At 57.6% G+C, this 23,504-nt stretch overlaps 1 protein-coding gene across 1 annotated transcript in view; it reads left to right on the top strand.

The window, feature by feature from the left end:
• Positions 1 to 404: 404 nt before the first annotated feature.
• Positions 405 to 23,504, top strand: part of SPSB1 (splA/ryanodine receptor domain and SOCS box containing 1) — a 69,445-nt gene continuing 46,345 nt past the window's right edge. Inside the window, exon 1 of the mRNA XM_033843707.2 lies at positions 405 to 823. The gene's annotated coding sequence lies outside the window, so the exon portion shown is untranslated. The remainder of the gene's footprint in view (positions 824 to 23,504) is intronic.

Raw genomic sequence — 23,504 nt, 5'->3', positions numbered from 1 at the left:
CCGAGACGGAAATGCATCCCGGGGTTCCGGCAGGGCGGCGAGTCCCTGGGTTATCTGCCGGCCCAGGAACTCCTCTCCCGTGCCCTAGAATTACGGAACTTTAAGCTGCTGGGAATTTGAAATGAGGCAAGCAAGGCCTTGCTCCCGAGGTTATTGAAACAACACTGATCCTCCCAAGAGATTACAAAAATTATTATTAGTAAGCCCCCCGCCCCCACTCCGGGCCCAGCGCCGCCGCGGCCCTCCGGGTGTTGCAACTCCGGCCTCTTGCCCAGCGGAGGCCGCCCGGCGTTTCCCAAAGACGCCTCCGGAGGGACCACAGCTTCGGCGCCGCCCCTCGCGGCAGCTCGGCCGCAGCCCCTCGCGCCCCGATGGCCTCCGGGTGGGGCGGCAGCTGGGGCGGCCGAGCGAGCGCCGGGCACGTGACACACCGCCCGCCCCGCGCCCCCGCCGCCGCCGCCGCCCCCGCTGCAGCGCTCAGCGCCCAGCGCGCCGCAGCCCGAGCCGGAGCCGGAGTCGGAGCCAGAGCCCGAGCCCGAGCCGGAGCCGGAGCCGGAGCCGGGGGGCGGGGCGGGGCGGGGCGGGGGCGGGCCGGCCCCGCCCCCCTGCGCTTTCCTTTTTTCACTTTAAAGCCTACGGGTGCTTTTCCTTCTTCGCACAGAAGTCGCGCTCGGCAGCCCGCGCGCCCGGCAGCCCGCGCGCTCGCAGGAACCAGGCTCCAGGCGCTGGCGCCGGGGCCGCGGGGAGGAGGCGGCTTCTCTCCCGGCGGCAGGAGCCTCCTCGGCCCCGGAGAGCTGGCGGCGGCGGTGTCCTCCCCGGAACGGTAGGCAGGGCCAGGCACGGGGACTGGGTGGGTGGATAGGGGGCCGGGCCGGGTGCGCGCGGGGATCGCACTCGGGGACCGAGTGGACACCCGGGCGCGGGGCCGGGCAGTGGGGACCGGGTGGGGTCCCGGCTGGGGACCCGGTAGGGTTGCGCGGGGAGCCCTTCTCTCGCCGCGGGTCCCAGTAGGGGTGCGCGGGGAGCCCTTCTCTCGCCGCGGGTCCCAGGAGAGGGGGCCGGGGCGCCGCCCAGCGCCGCTGCCGCCGCAGGCGCGGGCAGGTCGCGCGGCCACGGGTCCCACCTGGGGTGACGAGACGGGGCGGGAGTCCCGGCGGCCCCGGCGACCGTCGCACCCGGGATTGAGCCTCGGCAGCTGCAGGCCCAGGAAGGGGCTCGGGACGCGCAGCGGCCCCCGCCGACTTGTAGGTGCCGGCACTCCCGGGGGCCTCCGTTCCCGGGACCATCCCTGAGGCCGAGGCGGGGAGCAGCGCGACCCCGCTCCGCGAAGTTACTTTCGCTTTTCCCGCCATCCGGTGTCGCAGCGCAGCCCGACTAGACCCCTCGGGGCTCCCCAGCTCTGCCCGCAGCGCCTACCCCGGGGAGCCCACCGGGCAACAACCCGGGCGGTGCCGCCTTCACCGCCGCCCCGGAGCCACCGCGGCTTCTCCCGGCCACCAAGGGAGAGCCGAAGAGTTCTGTCAGGAAATCGATTAAAACGGAAAAACCGGAGCAGCCTGGGGCCGTCGGCGGTAATTGTCCTGTTCAAGTTCAAGGCAAAGGCTCCTCGGAATGCTCACGGCCCTAGCGGCGCCGTGGCTTGGTCTGTGGGGAGAGACTGCGAGTTGTGTGTGTGTGAGTGTATGGTGTGTGCTGAGGGTACGTCTGTGTGTGGGAGGGCTGTGTGAAAGTGTGTCTGTGTGAGCCCGTCTCTGTGTGTGTGTGTGCGTGAATAAGTGTATGAATGTATATGTGCTAGGGTGTGTCTCTGAGTGCATGTGTGAGTGTGTCCTTGTGTGAGTTGGTGTGCACCTCTGAGTGCCACTGTGTGTGTGTCTGTGTGTGGTGAGTGTGTCACTGTGAGTGTGTGTGCGTGTGCCGTCCATGGTAATCTGGCAGTGGGACCTGCTGGCTCCTGAGATCTGCTTACCTCGACTTTCCCCGCTTGGTTCTCAAAAGAGCGCTGTGCTGGACCCGGGAGCAGGGGAACAGGGGACTCGGGCAGTTCTGCTGGTACCAACTGAGGAGGGCTCAGGCTCCTCCCTCCCTCTCTTTTTCTCTGAAAATGAACTGTACGGTTTGGAGGTGAGTTGGCAGGGCTGCTTCCTGAGTGAGTAATATTTAATTAAATGCTCCAGCCGGTAGCATCAGAAACTGGTCATGAGTTGAGTTTTGACAGGTGTTGATGGTAAAAATGCCATCTCTGCTGACTAAAGGTGGGTATCCTTGGAAGAATTCTCTCCTGGGCAGAACATTCTGGGGGGAGGCAGACCTGTCACCTTGGTCTGGGTGTGTGGACAGCAAGCAAGGAAGGGGGCGGGGCTGCCCAACCTTCTCTGCTGCGCCCCTTCCTGGCACCTCCCCCACTCCCACCGCGGGAAGCGTGCTAGGTTAAGTGTTAGGGGTATAGGCAGACGTCTCCCCCACTGAGGAGTCATGGGGCCAGGGAAGCCCTATGTTACTTATAGGGCATCTGTCTGGGCCAACGCTTCCTTTCCCTGCAGAGGCCCAGAGAGGGTGGCGGGCTTACCCGTACCGTACAGCCAGGGGCTGCGGACCAAGTCCCCAGAGCCCTAAGCTGTTGCCTTTGGTTACTGTCAGCAGTGCTGAGGTCATGTGCCAGGCACTTGTGTCTCCCCAGCTGTAAAGTGATGGGCTGGATTAGATCATTTAAACACTTCTCTCGTTCCCTTACTGCTTTGTTTTCTGCAGGGAGGGCTTTACCCAGTAGATGGAGAGAGAGAGAAAGCAAGAGACAGAGATGGGGAGGCGTGGAGTGGCCTAATGCAATAACATTACAAACTTCCTTTTCTTTCCCGGTCTGGCTACCACCAGGGAAGCAGAGAGAGTAAAAGCAGGGGCACGTTGACCACAGTGGCTCTGACAGTCAAGAGCGGGGGCAGGCCTGGCTTCAGGGAGGTCGGGGCTCTAGGAAGAATCAGTGGGTTCTGTGGGTTCCAGGCCTCTTAGGGAGAAGTGGTCCAGCCCGGGGTCCCGGGTGATGTCACTTTGGAGCTGGGCGAGGCTGCGTTCCTTGGGCTGCTCCAGTAAGGCTGAAACCCTTCAGTGGGCTCCCTTGGGTTGCCCGGTAAAACTCTGACACCCCCTGGGGAATCATCTTCCTATGGGTCGGGGGAGCGTGGTGGGTGTCCAGCTGGTGGAGGCCCGCACTGCCCACTGCTCGCTGAGGATGAAGGATGCTGTGCTCCCCCGTGCTGTGCCGTCCTTTCTCGCACCTTCCTCCTCCTCCTGGGTGAGCAGAGACTTGCCTGTTCGTGCGTTTTCACACTTAGCAAAGCCTGTGATTCTTACGGTGTTCGAGAGCTTAGTCTGGGAATTTTGCAACAGTTCTTCCCAAGAACTAGGTGGTGGCTGTCTTTCATGACTGATTTATCTTTTAGTTCCTGAAAAGTTTGAGAATGAGCATCTTTATCAGACAGAAGCACAGAGCAGGTGTAGGTGCGCCTCGGTCCGCCTAGAGTGGACCTCATCCTTCCCCCACGAGCCTGACCGATGAAATCCAGGCTTAAAAGGACCTTTATTCTGGACTTTCAGCCGAGTGCTCTCCCATCTCCCTGTTATCTGCTAGCATCCCTCCCAATCTAAGAGTGAAAATTCTGCTTTAGTAAGTGCCACGCGCTGTGGTGTAAGTGCTTTGTGGGTACGACCTTGTTTGGTGGTGATGATGATGATACCAGTAATAATAATGACAGAGGGAAACAGTGTTATAGCCCTGCACTATCTGAGTCCTTAACCCTTGTCCTCTTCCTAGGAACCCAGGGCAGTGAGTGGGTTTTCCCGTCGTCCACCTTCTATTAGGCTGGAACAGCCACGTGACTTGGCTAAGGTTAGAGTTTTGCTACTGTTTGGTGGAGGAAAACCCTAAACGTGATTTTGGCACCCAGACCCTTAACCAGTAGTCTCCCACCTCCATCACCTTAGCCTTTTCTTCAGGAAGCATTGGTTAATTATTTTTTTTAGTTTTTATTTTTTTTGCGGGACGCGGGCCTCTCACTGTTGTGGCCTCTCCCGTTGCAGAGCACAGGCTCCGGACGTGCAGGCCCAGCGGCCATGGCTCACGGCCCAGCCGCTCCGCGGCATGCGGGATCTTCCCGAACCAGAGCACGAACCCGCGTCCTCTGCATCGGCAGGCGGACTCCCAACCACTGCGCCACCAGGGAAGCCCCATTTGTTAATTTTTTAATGAAAAATTGTTATTACTATGGAAAATTTCAAACATATACCAAAGTTGTGAGAAATATAAGGTTCCCTCACCAGCTTCACGTGTCAGCACACATACACACATACGTATGTGCACGCACACGTGCCCATGCCCACACGTACACACACATGCACACGCTCATCCTGGGTTATTTGGAAGCAGATCTCAGACGTGATGTCAGTCACCTGTAAGTACTTTCTAGAAAGCGTTTAGGGGAAGCATTACGTCTCCAAGAGGTAGACTTTGGAGGGCAAGTCGGGGTGAGTGTACTCTTCCGGACTTGGAGCTGAGGGTCCTTCCTGGCGGTGCCGAGGGGAGGGTGGCTCACGGCAGGGGATCTGTCTTGTTGCCACCAAAGCTCCCACCCCCCCACCCAAAGCCTTTGGAAAGCTTCCTGCTGTTTTGTGTTTTAAAAATTCTCTTTGTTGCCCAACATAACAAATAAATGAGTCTGCTGGTCAGAAGACAGAGCACGCGAGCTCCCTGGGCCTCCCTCGGAGAAGCCACCAAGGCTGTGTGTCGTCCGTGTCCCCCCCACTGAGGCTGGGCCCTTGCAAGGCAGGCATGGGCTTCAAGGCAGGGCTGGGCGTCAGGGACGCGGAAGTGGTCCGTCCACAAGCGCTGCCCCCACCGTAAACCCAAGCTGAACCGTCCTGAGCTCCCCCTGCGGATGATGGTGGGTGGGGGGCGTGTGGGAGCAGTGGCTGCCCTTGGGGTGCCTCTGGGGAAATGAAAGAGGCGGTGGGCGATATGTGCCCAAGGCTGAGGGCGTAGCGCCACGCTGAGTAGGAATCTAGGGTCGACCTAGTGACATGGTCTCAACAGCTGCTCCAGCTGTGAACAGCCCTCGCCAGACAGGCTGCTTGTGGCCACACACAGCTGCCGGCTCTGCTCTCGGGGCCTCTGACTGTTAAAAAGGTTTCCTTGGGTTACGTTGCGTCTGTTTTCCTGCCGGGCAGGGTGGAGGTGGCGTCTTCAGGGTGGGGTTGGCAGGTTTGGTAACTAGTTGGACGTGGGATGTTAAAGAAGGGGGAAGAATTGTGGCTGTCTATTGGGGGGTCAGAGTGGACGGTGACCCTATAGCGAGGGCTGCGGGCTAAGGACACAGACGTGCCTTGAACCTGTCCCAGGTGGAAATGGTCTATGCCGACGTGTCCAGATGGCAGCTAGGCCTGGGGCTCGAGAGAGAGGCCTGGGCTGGAGATAGAAACTTTGGAACCTTCTTTTAAAGGGGGTTAATGCCATCAGCAAGAGAGCATTTGGCATGAGATGAAGCCTGCAGAGGGCATGGAGCCCTCATTCCTGGCATTTCCACCTAGGACCAGGGAAGAGACCTTGGCGCTAGAGCCCTCGGCCTAACGCTCCTGTCTGGGCCTGCCATGTTCTGGGAGAGTGCACCTGTGACAAGGAGGGTGTGCGCTGGGGTCCCCACAGTGGGCGTCAGGGTGCCCGAAGGCCCTCTCGGGAGCTCTCTCTTGGTTTAGGGGTTTGCTTCTCTCCCTCTTTTCTTAATCACGGTAAATACACACGACATCAAAAGTACATCTTAACCGTTTTTAAGTGTGTCATTCAGCGGGATGAAGTACATTCAGTTTATTCTGCAGCGATCATCACCTCCGCCTCCGGAGCTCTTTTCATCTCGCAAAACGAAAACTCTGTCCCCATTAAACCCTAACTCCCCATCTCCCCGTCTCTCTCCAGCCCCTGGCAATCACCCTTCCACCTTCTGTCTCTGTGAACTTGACCACTTGAGGTCCGTCATATAACTGGGATCATACAGGATTGCCCTTCTGTGACTGGCTCGTTTCACTCAGCATGATGTCTTCAAGGTTCGTCTGTGCTGTAGCCCGTGTCAGAGTCTCCTGCTCTTTTAAGGCTGAATAACATTCCACTGTATGGATGGACCGCATCTTGCTTATCCGTTCATCTGCAGTGGACGCTTGGTCTCTGGTTTTTCATTGCCCTCCCTGAGAGTTACAGGCTCCAGGGAGGGGCCTCATTGCGGACCTTTGGGGTCCCTGTGGGGATGAGGAACGAGGGGCTCTGATGGTGGGCTTGGGGGCTCTTGAGCCGCCACGATGTGACTGGCCCAGCCTCACAGCCTGCTGCCCCCTCCAGCTGGTCAGAGGTAAAGTGAGGCCCCTTGTGGGGACTTGCAGGGACCGGGGAGCCAGGGTTGCAGCAGAGAGGGGCCCCAGGGCTCAGGCTTCACTTGGCCGCGAGTCCCCAGAGGTGCTCTCAGGGTGGGAGAAGCGGCCTCTGCAGCAGCCATGCAGCCTCTCGTTCCCAGGGCAGCACACACCTGGCTTCCACTTCCTCACTTCCCTGGTACTTCTAGGTCTTCCCAGCAGCCCCTGGAGGTCACCATCCTAACTGCCCTCGCTCGCGAGGACCTTTCAGTTCACGTCCACTCGCCATCCCTGCTGCTTTGGTGCCGTTGCCCCTCTTTCCTGCATAGAGAGAGCTCTTCCCCCCCCCCCCCCGCCCCGGCCCCTGCTGCGCCCCTCCTGGCCCTTCCTGCCATGCCTCCCTCACAGAGCCCTCCCACCCGCACGCACGGCCCCTGCTCACATCTCTCTCAGGCAGCCCACCATCTCACTCAGGTCCCGCTCGCCCCTCCCAGCTTCAGTCACCTGCATCTGTATCCTGTTGACCCCTCCTGGATTCTCGTCATGGGGCCTGACTGCCAAGTTTTCAATTCACAGACCAGAACTTCCCCCACGGCTCTGTGGAAGGTCAGGAACTCCAAAACAGGTCTCTTCTCGTGAGCTGTTATTGGACCGCTGGTGTTCATTCTTTCATTCAGACATCTTCTGAGCACCTACAGTATGCAGCCAGTCTGCTGGGGCTGAGGATGGAGGCGGGGGAATCTCACTTTCAGAGACCTGTCTGTCTAGTGGGAGATGTAGGCCTGTCTCCCGTGATGACCTGACGCCAGGACGTAGGGAGACACTGACAGGGAGAAGGTGGCTGGGAGGCAGGTGGGTATTTCAGGTGGAAGGATGGCAGGTGTGGAAGGTGAGCATGGACCAGTGTGTGGCTGGAGTGGGGCTGAATGCAGGCAGAGAGGCTGGAGAACACCAGGAGATGGGCCTTGGGGAGAGGGGCCAGCACATTGGGGGTTGCTCCCATGGGGAGGGTGAGGACATGGGGGCTGTTCCCATGGGGAGGGGGAGGACATTGGAGGATGCTTATGGGGAGGGGGAGGACATGGAGATGCTCCCATGGGGAGGGGGAGGACATGGGGCTGCTCCCATGGGCAGGAGGAGGACATGGGGGATGCTCCCATGGGGAGGGGGAGGACATGGGGGATGCTTGTGGGGAGGGGGAGGACATGGGGGATGCTCCCATGGGGAGGGGGAGGACATGGGGATGCTCCCATGGGGAGGGGGGGACATGGGAGATGCTTATGGGGAGGGGGAGGACATGGGGGATGCTCCCTGGGGGGGGGGGAGGACATGGGGGATGCTTGTGGGGAGGGGGAGGACATGGGGGATGCTCCCATGGGGAGGGGGAGGACATGGGGGATGCTTGTGGGGAGGGGGAGGACATGGGGGATGCTTGTGGGGAGGGGGAGGACATGGGGGATGCTCCCATGGGGAGGGGGAGGACATGGGGATGCTCCCATGGGGAGGGGGGGACATGGGAGATGCTTATGGGGAGGGGGAGGACATGGGGGATGCTCCCATGGGGAGGGGGAGGACATGGGGGATGCTTGTGGGGAGGGGGAGGACATGGGGGATGCTCCCATGGGGAGGGGGAGGACATGGGGGATGCTGTTATAGGGAGGGGGAGGACATGGGGGATGCTTGTGGGGAGGGGGAGGACATGGGGATGCTCTTATGGGGGGGAGGACATGGGGGCTGCTCCCATGGGGAGGGGGACGACATGGGGATGCTCCCATGGGGAGGGGGAGGACATGGGGGCTGTTCCCATGGGGAGGGGGGAGGACATGGGGGATGCTTGTGGGGAGAGGGAGGACATGGGGGATGCTCCCATGGGGAGGGAAGGACATGGGGGATGCTTGTGGGGAGGGGGAGGACATGGGGGCTGCTCCTATGGGGAGGGGGAGGACATGGGGATGCTCCCATGGGGAGGGGGGGGGACATGGGGGATGCTCCTGTCCAGGGGCTGGAACCCAGGGGAGGCACCTGGAGGGTGTGCTCTGACTTGAAGTCCTCAGGGCAATGCCTGGTTCCTGTTGGCTGTCTTCACCTTCTTGACCTTGGGTCCCTGCAGCGGGATGGCTGACTCTCATGGCAGATGCCGCCTCCTGCTGCAGTTTGTTCACTAGGTCCTCGCTATAAATAGGCAAACTTTGACCGTGGAGAGGACTCTGGGCACAGCAGAACTGGTGTGTGTGTCGGAGGAGAACCCATTTTCCTGCAGGATGCCTCCTACCCTGTAGCCCAGATGCGGGAGGTGGAGGTGGAGGTGGGAGGGAGTGTGGGAGATGTGGGGGCAGGTGGATGGGCAGGATGGGCTTAGGGGCACTTGAGCACCAAGCTGGACACTTTGGACGGGATGGAGTCACCAGTGTAGGAAGAAGAGCCACACACAAGAGATCAGGTAGAGAAGGGCAGCATAAGTGCAGGCATAGGCTGGGCTCAGAGCACGGTCACAACAGCCACCTAACGGAGGCTGGCTTGTGTGGGTGCACTCCCAGGGGCTGTGTGTGCGTGAAGTCACCCAGTCTTCATAATGTCAGCGAGGCCTGTAGGGCAGGTAGGTGCTGCCCCATTTTACAGATGAGGAAACTGAGAGGAGTTCAGGGCTGCCCAGGAGCTGGGAGCTGAACCCTGCAGCTTGGCTCTCCCGGGTCTGCGCCCTTCATCGTCAAGCTCTGCCACAAAGAAGGAAAGCAGCAGAAACGAGTGCCTGAGAGACAGGCCAGAGGGTCACATGTCTCCTGTGGCCTGATACATAGCGTGTAGGGAGCTGATGAGAGTCAGAAGTGGCTCCAGGTTGATGGGGAAATGGTGACTCCCCCCCAACAGAAATGGGATTGGTGGCTGCAGACTCCAAGAGGTCTCCATGTGCTGATGTGCTCTGTGATAATGGCTGACTGTGGGGGGTTTTTGTTTTGTTTTTTAAATTTATTTATTTATTTCTGGCTGCGTTGGGTCTTCGTTGCTGTGTGTGGGCTTTAGTTGTGGCGAGCGGGGGCTACTCTTCATTGCGGTGGGAAGGCTTCTCACTGCGGTGGCTTCTCTTGTTGCGGAGCACGGGCTCTAGGCATGTGGGCTTCTGTAGTTGTGGCTCGCGGGCTCAGTAGTTGTGGCACGTGGGCTCAGTAGTTGTGGCTCGCGGGCTCTAGAGCGCAGGCTCAGCAGTTGTGGTGCACCGGCTTAGTTGCTCCACGGCATGTGGGATCTTCCCGGACCCATGTCCCCTGCATTGGCAGGCGGATTCTTAACCACTGCACCCACAGAGAAGCCCCTATGGGTTTTTTTTTTTTTAATTGAGGTGAAGTCCACATAACATAAAATTAACCATTTTAAAGCGAGCAATTCAGTGGCATTTAGTACATTCACCATGCTGTGCACCCACCTCCATCTAGTTCTAGAACGTTTTTCTCACTCCAAACAGAAACCTTGTACCCATTAAGGAGTTACTTCCCGTGCCCCTCCCCCAGTCCCTGGCAAGCGCGTTCTGTCTCTATGGATTTGCCGGTTCCGTACATTTCCTATGAATGGAATCATCCACTCGGGGACCTTTCGTGTCTGGCTTCTGGCTAATTATGTTGGGCGCAGCACATTGAAGTGTTCCCTAGAAGGAAGCTGGATTTCCCCTCCTGGCTCACTTGGGGGCTACTCGAAGGTGGAAATAAGAGCTTGTCTTAAAACATTTGCCTGGACGAAGCAGGAAACTGCAGATACCTGCCTTTCCCCCTGTATCCATAGCCACCAAAGACCCAGCCACTGCCCTCTTGCACCAGTGAACTTTTTCATTGTTCCTCATTTTTTCCATTTTTTTTAAAACCAGGTCTTTATTTATTTATTTATTTTAATTAATTTATTTGGCTGCATTGGGTCTTCGTTGCTGCGTACGGGCTTTCTGTAGTTGTGGCGAGCAGGGGCTACTCTTCGTTGTGGCGTGCGGGCTTCTCATTGTGGTGGCTTCTCTTGTTGCGGGGCACGGGCTCTAGGCATGTGGGCTTCAGTAGTTGCGGCACGCGGGCTCAGTAGTTGCGGCGCACAGGCTCAGTAGTTGCGGCGCACGGGCTTAGTTGCTCTGCGGCACGTGGGATCTTCCTGGACCAGGGATCGAATCCGTGTCCCCTTCATTGGCAGGTGGATTCTTAACCACTGCACCACCAGGGAAGTCCCTCCAGTGAACTTTTAAAAGTGAGCACCTGACAACATCAACTTCCTTCTTAAAGCCCACCAACGGCATCCGTTGCTCTTGGGGTGAATTCCCAAACCCGTGACGTGGCCTTCAGGGAGTGACCTGGTCTCAGGCTCACTTTGGGCACCTCCCCCTCCCCACCCCCGCCCCATCTCAGGCAGCGAGGCCACACGTGTCTTTGTGGACCAGCTCAGAGGCTGGGGGTCGGGGCGCTCCTTCTCCCCCCGCCGCCCCTGGCTGGAAGCTGTTTCCAGGATTGGTCTCTGACAGCGTTGCAACTCGGTGCCACTTTCCAATCCTATTGGCCCGTCTGGGGGCAGAGCTCCGGCTTTAGCCAGGCCCTTTCTCTCCCCTTTCCTCCCAGTTTCCTGAGACCTGACTGTCTCTGTCTCATCTGCGGTGTGAGCGAGAGCTTCCTGCCCTGCCTTGGGGCAGTGATGCCCTGACCAGTGTCCGTGAACAGTGGGGCCATTTGCTCTACGTCCACCCTTGACTAGGTCCTCGGCCTTGGTGCCATGACCGTGGGTGAGGAGACACTTTGCAGACAGGCACAGAGGCCGGGCGGGGGCGGGGGGAGGGAAACTTGCGCCGTCACTGCCCGAGAGCACACCGGCCCTGTAGTTGTAGGAGCCGTCTGACAACATTTTCCCGCCTTTTCCTCCCATTCTTGGGCCAACACCTAGTTGAGGGTATCTTGACTCCCGTTTGCTCTGTGTATGACTCTACCAGAAATGGTCTTAGTTTTTATCGAATGTCTCCCATGTGCCAGGCACTGTGCTTTCTGCCATAGACGGATTTCTCGTCCTTCAAACAACCTGTGAGCAGGTATGACCTCCCCATTGACAGATGAGAAAAGTGAGCGTCAGAGACATTTTCTGTGCCGCCGGAGGTGACAGCTCCGTGGATGCTAGGAGGTTGGCCTGATCCACAGCTGTGTTCTTTCTACCGTGACAGCTGAACACACCACGTCATCTATTGGGCCCTTAATCTTTGCCAGACATCACGCTGGAGGTGTGGGATGCAGCCCCGGGCTCTCAAGAGGCTGAGGTCGAGCAGGTAGAGATGACAGGTGTGTGCAGGAAACACTAGCTTGTTGCCAGGTGTGCTGAGTGGGCGCAGGGGGCCTCCTGTGGCTGTCCAGAAGGGTTTGCTCTAGGCTGGGGGTTTACACAGAGTGACCCCGAGGAGGACGGACTGGCTGTCACGAGGAGGATCACGGGAAGGCTGCTGTGTGGGAGGGAGCCCCGAATGCCGGGTCCAGGGGTTGGTTATCAGTGGGTACGGGGTGACCTTGCATCCCCGCCCCCATTTGCCCCAAACGTTGCTCCTGTGAAGCGCACATAAACAAGACACTTTGTCTCCCTTTGCTGTGGGGTCAGCGCTCTGACCGGTGCCTCTTAGGAGCCTCAGGTCAGTGCCCCTCAGGTCAGTGTCCTTTTGCCTGGATGCACTGGGCGCCCGCTGGGCCGATCGTCAACCGTCTGCTTGGCGCTTTGGCTGCAGGTCTGACTGAGGTTGGGGTTTCTGGCTGGGGTGGTGCTGTGCCTCTGTGGCCCTGCACCTTCCCTCGGGAATGGGGTCTGATGGGGAGACCCTGTGAGCTCCCACACCCATGGTGGGAAGGCCGCACGGGAAATGGGCCTCGATGGGTTGATGCCAGGGAGCCTCCTGCAGCCCCGAGATGAAGCCGAGAGTTCAGAGGAAGGCGGGTTTTCAGAGGGGAGGGGCCCTGCCTAGTGCTGGGGGCGCCTCTGTGGATTTCTGGGGGGGGAGGGGTTTTGCTTGTCTGAGTGTCTCCGTTTGGAGCTTTTAAGAAGCTCTAATGAGACCGGTTGCCCTGCCTTTGGGAAGCTTGGCAGGATCATCCTTAGGGGCAACACCAATGTGAAATCTGTTCTAATTACGTATAAATTATATAGAAATGTCAGGGTTCCTTTAAAAAATCTTCCTCATCTTTGGAGAAGTGTGAGGTTCAAAAGATAGGGCTTTCCCCCACCCCGCCCATTCCTTGCGGTTGGGCCAATTTTGAGCCGTTTTGTATATTTTATATCTTTGTCTCTTTGCCCCGCACCCCCTGCCTTGTGCCCTCCAAGGCCCCGGAAAGCCCATCTTCCTCACCATTATGTCACTCTCAGGGGTGTCTAGACAGCTTGGGATAAAGGGTTTTTAAATTCCTTCCTCATTTACCAGTCTTCCCTGAATGCCCCCTCTGTCTCGGCTGCCACAGTGCCCGCACTGGAAGGTGTCCAGACAGCGCCGACCCAGAAGCAGTGTCTGAGCCGAGTCCCGAGCCATGACTGGGGTGTCTCCCCCGTCTGCACCCCCAGGGTGTCTCACTCTGCTAAGGTTTTGCTTTGCAGTCAGTGTTTACATGTATTTTTTAATGGAAAAAATTTTTTTTAAATAAATTTATTTATTTATTCAATTTTGGTTGCGTTGGGTCTTCGTTGCTGCGCGCGGGCTTTCTCTAGTTGCGACGCGCGAGGGCTACTCTTCGTTGCGGTGCGCGGGCTTCTCATTGCGGTGGCTTCTCTTGCTGCGGAGCACAGGCTCTAGGCGTGCGGGCTTCAGTAGTTGCAGCACATGGGCTCAGTAGTTGTGGCACATGGACTCAGTAGTTGTGGCTCACGGGCTCTAGAGCGCAGGTTCAGTAGTGTGGCGCATGGGCTTAGTTGCTTTGCAGCATGTGGGATCTTCCCGGACCAGGGCTTGAACCCACGTCCCCTGCATTGGCAGGTGGATTCTCAACCACTGCGCCACCAGGGCAGTCCTAATGGAAAAATTTGAACACAGGTAAGAGCAGAGGCCAGTGTCTGGAGCCCCCCTTCTGCATCACACTGGCAGCGGGCACCACCCAATCATTTGGCTCAGCTGCGCGCAGGAGACATCCGCCTTTCTGGACAGATTGGGCTGAGGGATGACAACGAAGCCCCGGGAGGGTCAGATGGGGCTCTCGTGCTTTGGGGGTTAAAACTGTGCTCTTGTTTCCTCGGCGGCTCTGACAAGGGGCACTGGGCGTCCCGGGACCCCATGCTCGGAAGGCTGTGCAGGGCTCTGTCCCATGCCTGTGTGGACGCCACCTCCCCAGCCCCCGATTTCCCACAGAGCCTCAGGGATGCCACACAGAGCAGGGAGACAGGCCATTTGAACAGAGCACTTCAACTTTTTTCTTTTCTTGAGCGGGGTGGAGTTTTGTACAAGGCTTAATTTGGGGGGAAAATCACGGAGCTGCTAAAAATAATTTTGGGGGCCACTCTCCCAGAGGCAGATTAGGGGTGGTCTTCTCCCACCCACTCCTGCCTCTGCCCTCCCCGCAACATGCGTCAGTAAACCTGTAGGAACAGATAAAGGTCGGGACCAGGGTGAACTGCAGCGCCCAAGATGGTTCTGCCCGAGTTACCACGTGTTGGGCACAAGATGTGGTTTTATCCACCATGTTATGGGTTTGAGGATGGGATCTCTGTTTTCTTCCCAGCAAGGTGGGTTTGGAGCCTCTATGGGGACTTTTCTCCTTGGATTGAACCACACTTCCATCCTAGCCAGATAAAATAGCTGTGTTCAGACAAAGTAGAAAAGTGGGGCTGGCTTTCCCTTCTTCAGTCACGGGGAGCCTCTTGAGGACCAAATGTTGTGTTGGTGTAAGTGCTTCTCCTGAATTTTTTATAAGACAAAGCAGGTAGTACCCAACCTTTCTGGATATTGTAGCAGTGGGAGGCTGTCTCTTCGAGGCTCAGAGTGTAAACCGTAGGAGCTAATGCAGGATTCATTTCTCTGCAGGTGGGAACCGAGGTAGGGGGATTGCAGTTTTCCTGAGTCCGTAAATGCTGGTAGCGATGTAGGCAGGTACGATCATGGAGGTTTCTTGGGCAAGCAGCTCATGAGCTGAGTTTTGCGGACTGGACGACCTCACGTCTTGTCATCTCACGGAAGCAGTGCGGTTTTGGAAAGAACCTATTGAAAACTGCTCATGTGGAGTTTGGGGCTGTGTGGAGGATACCAAGGTGAGGTGACCAGGGACAGTGAGTGCCAGTTGCTCAAACCGGGCTCAAGGCTGTGCGTATCCCCAGCAGACGTGCGCACATGGGCCACCCTTTCCTCCTGTGTTTAGACCAGTTTGCTTAATGTTTACTGAGCATCTGCTATGTTCCAGGCATCGTTCTCGGCACTTTCCGTGCATTAACTTACACTGTTCCCAAGAACCCCGTTGAGTGGGGGGTTATTCTGCCCATTTTACAGATGGGAAAACTGAAGCACACAAAAAACATCAAATCATTTGCCTGGGATCACACAGAGCCAAGGAGTCGAGCTGGACGCAGACCCAGTCTGTGCTCTGCTCTGAATCACTGCCCCACATGGCCTCAGGGCGTGGGGAGGCTCACGATCTGGCGGGGATGGGGAGTGGGTCAGGAGGCAGCAGTCACTGGGAGACCGCACAGTGGCAGTTCTGCGATATGGGTGTGCCTGGGGTGCTCCGGGGGGATGGTGGGGGAGAAACCTTTCTGGAGGAGAGAAGCCTTAGCCAAGCAAAGGAAAGGGCCCATGAAGGGTGCCCCAGGTGGAGGGGGCACGAGAGTCAAGACAAGGAGGGGAGAACGGGTTCACGTGATGCTGCAGTGCCGGGTCGAGGCAGGTCCAGCCTCACCCTGCTGTGTCGCCATGGCCGGCCCTTTGCAGTGGAGGCTGAATTTGCCAAGTGTCATTGGTGAGGCAGGGAAACGGGAGATCCTGAGTCTTGACTTCTCCCTTCAGGAGGGACCCAGACAACTTGAAAAAATCCTCAAACGTCCACTAGACAGTTTCAGTGTCTCTGCTGAGCTGTGAGTAGGCTCAGCCGTGTCTGCTGAATCCTCTCTCTCCTGCCCCCTTAAATAAACGAAATAGCCCCCCAGCTCGGAAAGCTGGGGGCTCCCCGTCCTGGGAGCAGCTGTCCCGGAACCCTCCTAAAGGGTCCTTGTCAGCGTCTTGACCCACTGCCCACCTTCTGCACACCCAGAGGGGCGAGATCCGAAGAGTTAGCCCTCTTTGGCTTCAGAAGCCAAAGGAGAGGGAGAGAAGTTCGGGCGGTGAAGGACAGAACCCTGGACACACGCTTCTGCTCTTTTTCTAGTAAATCCCGTAAAGAATTTCAGCAGACTACTGCCCCCTTGCTGGGTTTCCCCTGGCCACAGTGGGGCATAAGTCTTCTTACATTGTCATGTTTTTCTCTGAGAAAAAACCAGCCTTAAGCATCAGACTTTAATTACTTTCCCAAGGGACACTTCCTGTAGATATTTCCAGTGACAAGGGGCTGAGGTTGTGCTCCTAAATAAAATTAGGGTTTTAAACTGGGTCACAAACTCAGCTGGCCCCAGGGACCAGGAAAGAGGTGCAAATGAAGCAGCCAGTGGAAGGCTATAGGGCGGAATGAGGACTGTGGCAAAAAGCATGCGTGTGTCCTGTAGAAGCGGGGGCCTCTCCTACCCAGAGATGTGGAGTCCAGGGCACTCTAGCGTCCACTTCTTTCTCCCCTAAGAGAAGCCAGGCATCCAGATTTTTTTTTTTTTTAAGTAGGCAAATAACTTAAATAACTTAGTGGGTTTTTTTGTTTGTTTGTTCTTAAAGAAACAACACAGAATAGAATGTTTGTGCCCTTTCTGTACAGATGAGGGGGCAGGGCCAAGGCACCCAGTGGAGTCACACAGCTTGGGGCTTGTTTATTTACTTAGTTTTGGCTGCGTTGGGTCTTCGTTGCTGAGCACGGGCTTTCTCTAGTTGCAGCGAGCGGGGGCTATTCTTGGTTGCTGTGCGCGGGCTTCTCATTGCGGTGGCTTCTCTTGCTGCAGAGCACAGGCTCTAAGCACACGGGCTTCAGTAGTTGCAGCACGTGGGCTCAGGAGTTGTGGCTTGTGGGCTCTAGAGTGCAGGCTCAGTAGTTGTGGCGCACGGGCTTAGTTGCTCCGTGGCATGTGGGATCTTCCCGGACCAGGACTTGAACCTGTGTCCCCTGCATTGGCAGGCGGGTTCTTAACCACTGCGCCACCAGGGGAGTCCCCAGCTTGGGGCTTAGGGCTCTGGGACTAGACCTGTACCTGCTGGCACCTGACCTGTCCCAGTTCCCACTGGGCTGTACCACAGGCTGGGTAAAGCAGCAGGGCTGGGAACCAGCTCAGCAACTTCCACTGCACCGAGAGGGACAAGAGCTCCACGGGACAGACCCTAATACAGTCACATCGGTGCCCTCCTTAGCTCCCCAACGAAAGGCACCTTCTCCAGAGTCAGCGTTTATGGCTGCCTCTCTAGCGCCAGGCACAAAGAACTTCCCCTAGATTGTCTCTGGTGATCTGACAATGCACCTGGCACGTTCTGTAATCCTCATTTTACAGATGAGGAAACTGAGACCCGGCGGTTCAACTCACTGGAGGGGGTGGGATTTGGAAGTGAGCCTGACCCTGAGCCCGGGCTTATCACCATTGCCCGTGTACAGTAGTGAGAAGTGCATTTCACCCTCCACCCGGTGCCAGTGGACGCACCCTCGAAAGGCGAGGCATTCTCATGCTGACCCACCCCGGGGCATCACCTGGACTTTGGAGAACCTGGCATGGAGATCAATGCTGCCCTGCTTCCCTGTTCCTTCTGGACAGGAACCTGGAGAGCATAGGCAGTTCCACCCACAGAGGGACGGCTCCTCTGCTCACAAGGTTGCTGACTAATTCTCTTTGCAAACGGTTCAGTTTCACATGCTTGAGTTTCCAGTAACTACGTGGGTGGATTTGTTTCATTTAAGGGGAAAACAAAACAAAACAAAACATGGAGGGGGTTTTCTTTCCCAAGAAGAGGACTCGCCAGTTACGGGTTTACTGCGTGTGGCTCCGGGCATCCCGGTGCCGATCCGCGGCCAGCGGGGCCTCTTGCCAGGCGGGCTCTGAGGTGGAAATCGCTTAGTCATTTACCAGTGGGGACCAGGTGCGGGAGGTCAGGGAGGTGCAGCGGCCACCGGGTCCTGCAGCCTCTTCCCCGTTCAGCCCCGTCCCGCAGGGTCGGGGAGGGGCACCTGGGGAAGGTGCCAGGTGAGACAGCCGTCCTCGCCTGCCCTGCGGCTGGCTGCATCTCCCAAGGGACTGGGCCTGGGAAAGAGACACTGCCCAGATGGCCAGGCCACCTGCTTCAGGTGAGTTGGAGATGGTGGTGTGCCCAGTCACAGTAGATTCTTCTGGGGAAGGGTTGGGAGGCAGCCCCCAGGGGCAAGGGTGTGTGTGTGTGTGTGTGTGTGTGTGTGTGTGTGTGTGTGTGTATATGTCTGCCCACACAGGCTCCACCGTGTAATGTCTGCATGCCAGTTTGGCGTGGCCACTGGCCAAGCAGAGCAGACTTGCATTGAGGTTGGGTCCTGGGGCTCCTGCCATGCCAAATGGTGAGGGGGCATAGGCTGTGGCAAAGGGGCTGATCAATGGAGGGGGCGTCCAGGGCCTCAGAGAAGTCGCTGTTTCCCAGCAGGTCTGGGAGCGTTGGGGGATCTCAGAGCCCACACGTGTCCCTGTGCCTCAGAGCACAAATGCAGGCGCTCGAGTGCTGGCTGGTGTCTCTGGCCCACGGTTTCTTCTCTGGAGGATGCCGCCCCAGAAGCTGCATCTAGTCTGGATGCAGGGGCTGGAGCAGTTATGAACCTGGCTTCAGAGTCAGATAGAGGTGGCCAGAGTCCTGCTGTGGTACTTCCTGCCTCTCTGACCTGGGCCTCAGTTTCCCGTCTGTGAAAGGGGGGTGTCAGAGGACACCATGGCTGGAATGGGTTGACATGGGTGAACTGCCAGGTGCTGTCGTTTCTATAACTGGGCTCCAAGGCCTGAGGTGGGGTGGGGCCTTACCACCCATGGGCTTTCCTGCTCCGAGGAGGGAACATGCCTTAGAATTTACAACCCTTAATCCTGGCCTTTGAGAGCTTGCTCCGTGTGCTTTCTGGAAGGGAAAAAGGGCAAATATACTGATAACTGTCAAACAATATCATGTTAGGCATCGGGTAATAAAGGCAATGAGAGGTGAGTGGAGTTCTGGAGGATTTTGATGAGGTCAGAAGACGAATCCAGGAAGACTCCCTGGAGGAGGTGACACTGAAGCTGGCCCTTCAGATGTGTAAGAACTAGAGAGAGAAAAGGAAGGGACGAAGGGAAGTGATCTTTCACTGGTGGCAGGGGATGTGCATATGCTTAGGAGCTTAGATGGTCCCCAGTGTGCAGTAAGCGCTTAATAAATACCATCATCAAAATCAACAGGACTCCAGGGTTTTCACTTTAGGTGTCTGGTATTTTGTGTCTGGTATTAGGTGTCTGGTATTTCGGTTTAGGTGTTTTTATAGATGTGGGAACTGAGGCTCAAAGAAGCTGAGTAATTTGTCCAGGATCCAGGGTGGAAGACAGAATACAAACTCATCGCCTTCGCAAGTCAAGAGGTGGAGGGGTGAAGCGTGTGTGTGCGCGCGTGCACGTGCGCAGGTGCGGGGTAGAGATTTTCAGGCCGCCGTGTGGGAAAAGGCGGTTTAGAAGCCGCGCGTAGCTGACTTCCTGTGGCGAAAGGGGACTGATGTGTTTTGAGCCCTTGCAGATCCGCGGGCTTCTCGGGTGGATGCTTTTTATTCTCCATTGACCTTCCGGCCTCTGTCCGTATGCCGGGCTCCGTCCTGCCATGGTCGCACAGACAGGAAGCGGGGACACAGGCGAAGGCCTGAGGGGAGTCCCAACCGTTGTTGGGTTTTTGCGCCCAGGCTCTTCTGGGACTTCCCGGTGCCCCGGGCCTGTCCTGGAGTGTCCGGGGTGGGTGGGAGGGTCTGACCAAGTGTCCCCCGGGAGCCAGCGGGGAGCCAGGGGATGCTGTGGAAGGTCGCACCCCTGACAGCCAGGTGGGGACCACAGGAAGCCTCTGCTCTCCCTCTTCCTTTCCGGGAAGATGCGTGTGTATGTGTGTGTATATGTTGGGCGGGGGGGAACCGGCACTTCCTGTGGCCTGGTGAGGGCGGAGCCCGGGGATCTGGGTTGATGCGGTGAGGGGTGAAGATGGACGTGGGAACCCAGAGGCCCTTGAGGCCCCTGGTCCTTGGCCAGGGGGCGGCCGTGCGTGCCTCCCCGAGTCTGGCCCCGCTGGGTCTGCGCTGCCCATGCAGTCCATTCCCTGTGGCCCCTGCCTCCTTGTGCTCCCTCCCCAGCTGTGTAGGCCCTGCCTGAGGCAGCGGTGGGACAGGAGGTAGGACACGAGGCCCTCCGGCCGTGTTCCTGTTTGCCCGCAAGGCCACCTCTACTGTCCGGCTTCCAGCAGCCGGGGAAGACCATGAGTTTTGATTCTGGCTTTCGTCCTGGAGAGGTGACTCAGCCTCCTTGAGCCTCAGTTTACACGTGTGTAAGAATGGGCGTGAGGGTCATCACGAGGATGAAAGGAAGGACTTAAATACCTGTGGCTGCTGCCTCGGAGGCCGTTGTGTCCTTCATTCAGAGAATTGATCTTTGGTCGTCTGGCAGTTCGGGCGGCTTGCCCAGGTCAGTGTCTCTGCCGCGCTCCGGACACAGCAGGGACCCCTGAGGATTTTCCGTCCGTGGTGGGGACAGTCACGTGAGCTATAATCATAACACGGCCTGGAGGGTAGGTAGGGACTGGGAGGTGGGAGCTGAGCGGACAGCGCAGGGCGGACACCAAGCAGCAGCGGCATGTGGGCTGCAGGCAGAGTGTGGGCCCGGCAGGCTGGGGAGAGAGACGGACGGGACCACCACGGCCAGGTGCCGCTCGCCTTGCCCGTGGGACACGCCGCGCCTCCCTCAGGGCAGGGCTTCACCCCCAGTGGCTACTCCTCATCTGGGGCCTTGGACTGCAGGAGAGGAGGCCGCCTGGAAGGACAAGGACAGTGCAGCCCCCTCCCCCCTCGGGACCCCGGGCTGACGCTGTCCCCTTCTGAAGTTGGGGAGGAGGTGGGGGCCGCCCGGGGTTAGGAGCTTGGTGAAGTCCTGCCCTGCGAGGCTGATTGTGAGTGGGGAGAAGGCCTCGGGTGTCCACCTGGATCAGAGAGGGGGTCGCAGCGGCCGGGAAGGAGCAGAGCACAGCTGGATTTCAGTGGCAGCGGGTGATGGATTTTCTGGGGCTTTGACGTGCAGGCTCCCCCCAGGCCCAGGCGTGTCTTGTGCGGTTTGGTTCAGGGGTGATGTTGGTAGGGCCACTTCTTGAAGGGCGGGGCTTCAAAGCACTGTCCAGCCTGTTGGGAGGAGACAGGACAGCCCAGTTGGAACGACCTCCTGAGTCCACACCCGCTGGTCCTTTGGCCACCTGAGCTGCTGCCTCTCCGCCTTTCCTGTCCCCAAGCATCCACCCCCAGACCTCCTGGGAGGACCCTGGCTGGGCCTGGCCCTGGGCTGGCCACCTGCCCGCTTGGTCCTGGAGTTGGAGGTAGGACTCTCAGAAGGGTGGAGAGGAATCCATTCTTCAAGCCCATTGGGTCAGGTGACTTCTTTTGGAAGGTAAGACAGACTTACCTGCTCAGGACAGGGCCAGAGTTCTCTGCCCAGGCTTCCAGATGTCCAGGTTGGTGTCTGTTTCTCACTGTTTCTGGGCACCCCCCCACCACCCATCTTTGGTTTCTCTTTGTCTCCCTCTTAAATTTACATGGCGGAAACCTCCTTCTATAAATATTTACTGAGCACGCACTATGTCCTGGCCATTGTTCTAGGCAGGGTGGTTATAGCAGCAGTAAGATAGACTGGAGGGTGATAATTAACCATTATTGTTTCTCCGGCCAGGACTGCCCTCTGTATGTCGGGTGCATCTCTATCTTCCTCCCTCCCTCCCTCCCCCAGCCAGGTGGATTCACCCTGGGAACTGGTGATACAGAGCTGGGCCTTGGGGTTTGTAAGGAATCCAGGAGGGGCCGTGGGAGTCTTGGGGGATGTGGTGGGAGCCCCTGAAACACCCTCCAGGGCAAGATCTTGGGTATCATGGTCAGGTCCTGGTGCCTGCCTAGCGCACTGGCTGGGACCTGGTGGGGCCTCAGTGGGAACTTGTTGGAGGAATGAATGAATGAATGAATGAGCTAGGCAGCCTCTTCACTGGCCATGGGAAGGTTAGCATCCTTGATCTAATCAGCTCATATTAGCTCAGATTCTTTGGACTGTCTGTCTCCACGAGGGCGGGGGCTCCATCTACCTACTTAGGCAGCCTGACACCTAAGACTGCGTGGAACACGATGGGGCTGAATCAGTGGATTCGTTTTCAGCCATCACTTTACCCCGGCTGTAGGGGCTGACTGCACCCCTGTGTGGCTGCCCCGCACTCCCACTGATCACGCCCTTCCTTTTGACGGTGCCCTGGATGGTGGGCTCCGTGTCTCTTGTTTCCTTGCGGGGACTTTTCATTTACATCACTGGTGTTTTTGAAGCCACGCCTCCCACCGTGGCTGGTTTTCGTGGAACGGAATTACAGGAAGCTCTGCTCATGAAAGATTGGCGTGACCGGGAGAGGTCAGGCTCCAGTGGAAGACCGTCCTCACCTTTAAAAATAGTCATCTTGCTTCTCCTCTGCTCCGTTCACGTCTCAATTCCTGAGTCTCTGACCCCCTCCCCAGGCCAAGGCAGTGGGACCGGTAGCAGTGTAATTACAGGTACTGGAAATAGTCCTATTTTCTTTTGAACCTTCTTCTACACACACACACACACACACACACACACACACACACACACACACACACACACACACACACACACACACACACACACACAGCTGGAAAAAGCTCTTAAACCTCCTCAGTTTAGTCTACAGAGGCATCACAGGCAGTGGACCTTAAACATTTGCATTCCTTGGGCTTAGCCGATTCTTTAGAGTGTCAAGTTTCTGGGTTAGTGGTACATGGAGGGTGAAGCCAGAAGTCTTGACAAAGAACGCATGTGTGTGTGGTGGAATTCCAAATATCCTGGATGGTACAGAATGGCCTCCAAGTACCTGGGCCCTTTCTCAGGGGGGAGCAGGCCCTGCACTTGATCTAAACTCCCCCTGACCTGTTAGGCATCACCTTGGTACCCGAGAGAGAGGTGTTTCAGCAGTTCGGTTCTCAGACCTTCAGTGAACACTGACTCTTCAGCCAAAAATGGGTAAGAGAGCTGTTCCAGAAGCTCATGAGCCAGTGCGGGAGACAGACACGGGCCGCTCATTGATGCTGTGTTGCGTCACGTCTGTGACCCGTCGAGAGGAGGATTCGGCATTCTGTAGTGAGCCTCTGATTGTACCTGTAACGAGCCCTGGACTTCAACACCAGCCTGATTTCAGCGATGTTACGATGGGAAATCATGCTGAGTCGTGAGAGACAGGAACGGGGGCATTGTCCTGGCCAGGGGGCATTGCCGAGTTCATGGAGAGGTTTGTTCAGCTGCAGCGGGTACCTCGGGACACAGTCTCTGGGCAGAGTGGGGCTGGGGATGCGGCAGCAGCAGCAAGATCAACGCCAGTGAGCGCTGCTGACCAAGTGTTCACCGTGTGGCCCTGTCCTGGGCCCTCGCTGTTCATTTATTCACTACAGCCTCTCCCCCTCTGGGGCAGCAGCCACGATGAGTCTGTTTCACAGGTGGGCGAGGGCCCTCCCGGGTAACTCACACCTAGGCATAGCGTCAGGCAGGGGATTTCAGGACCTGCTCTTCCTGAGCTCCCGTCCTGTGAGGGGCATGAGTGGCTCTTTGTTAACGACCCAGACCCTTGGGGCTCAGCCCCTGGTGCCTGGGCTCCTTCTTTGTCTTGGCCCCACCTCTGTAGCTCGTCGTTAGCGAGCGCTCGGTGTGTACCAGGCACTGGGATGCGTGTATCCCAGCATCGTCCAACCCTCAAACCGTCCCTGTGAGACAGATGGCTATGGTCCTTGTTTTACAGCTGGGGAAACTGAGGCCCAGAACATCTCAGGTCA

Source organism: Tursiops truncatus, chromosome 1 (genome assembly GCF_011762595.2).
Source record: "Tursiops truncatus isolate mTurTru1 chromosome 1, mTurTru1.mat.Y, whole genome shotgun sequence".
NCBI lineage: Eukaryota > Metazoa > Chordata > Mammalia > Artiodactyla > Delphinidae > Tursiops > Tursiops truncatus.
This window is presented reverse-complemented; position numbering and strand designations above follow the sequence as displayed.